Below are 600 nucleotides of genomic sequence, written 5' to 3'. Positions count from 1 at the left end.
TGCTGATCAAAATACAGGTGAAGTATTAGAAAGGGCAGGTGTTTATATTGGTATTTGCTGGTTAATATGTAATGCATAAAAATCAATTTGAAGGTATATTGATACGAATATGAGTATTTTACGAGGGCATGTGAAAAGTAAGGTGGATTTGTTTACTACAGTACAGGAAACTTACAAGATAATAAGTAGGATCATAAGTAGATCACAGGGTCATGCAGGACTCAGGTAGACTTACTTAAATGGTGGCACAAGTAACTTAAAAAGGCAAATTAATAAATATATAAGTAAATCACGAAGTTACACTGAGATGCACTCATTAAAACCATTACAGGTAACTCAAAGATAAATTAATAGGAATACAATTAAACGAATAAAGCTCTTGAATAAAAAATATATAAATAAATACACCAAATAATAGGAGTATAAAATTATGAGGTTGAGGAAAGAAGGAATGCAGATAAGAAAAGCGGGTTCCACGAGGATCAGGTGAGCGCCAGGTGAGATGAAGATGATAGCACGTTAGATGAGAGATAAGAGATGATTGGATAAGGAACGTGATCAATACAGATTAATTAAAAGAAAATAATGAAGCTCTTGTTT

Source organism: Scylla paramamosain, chromosome 38 (genome assembly GCF_035594125.1).
Source record: "Scylla paramamosain isolate STU-SP2022 chromosome 38, ASM3559412v1, whole genome shotgun sequence".
Taxonomy (NCBI): domain Eukaryota; kingdom Metazoa; phylum Arthropoda; class Malacostraca; order Decapoda; family Portunidae; genus Scylla; species Scylla paramamosain.
This window is presented reverse-complemented; position numbering follows the sequence as displayed.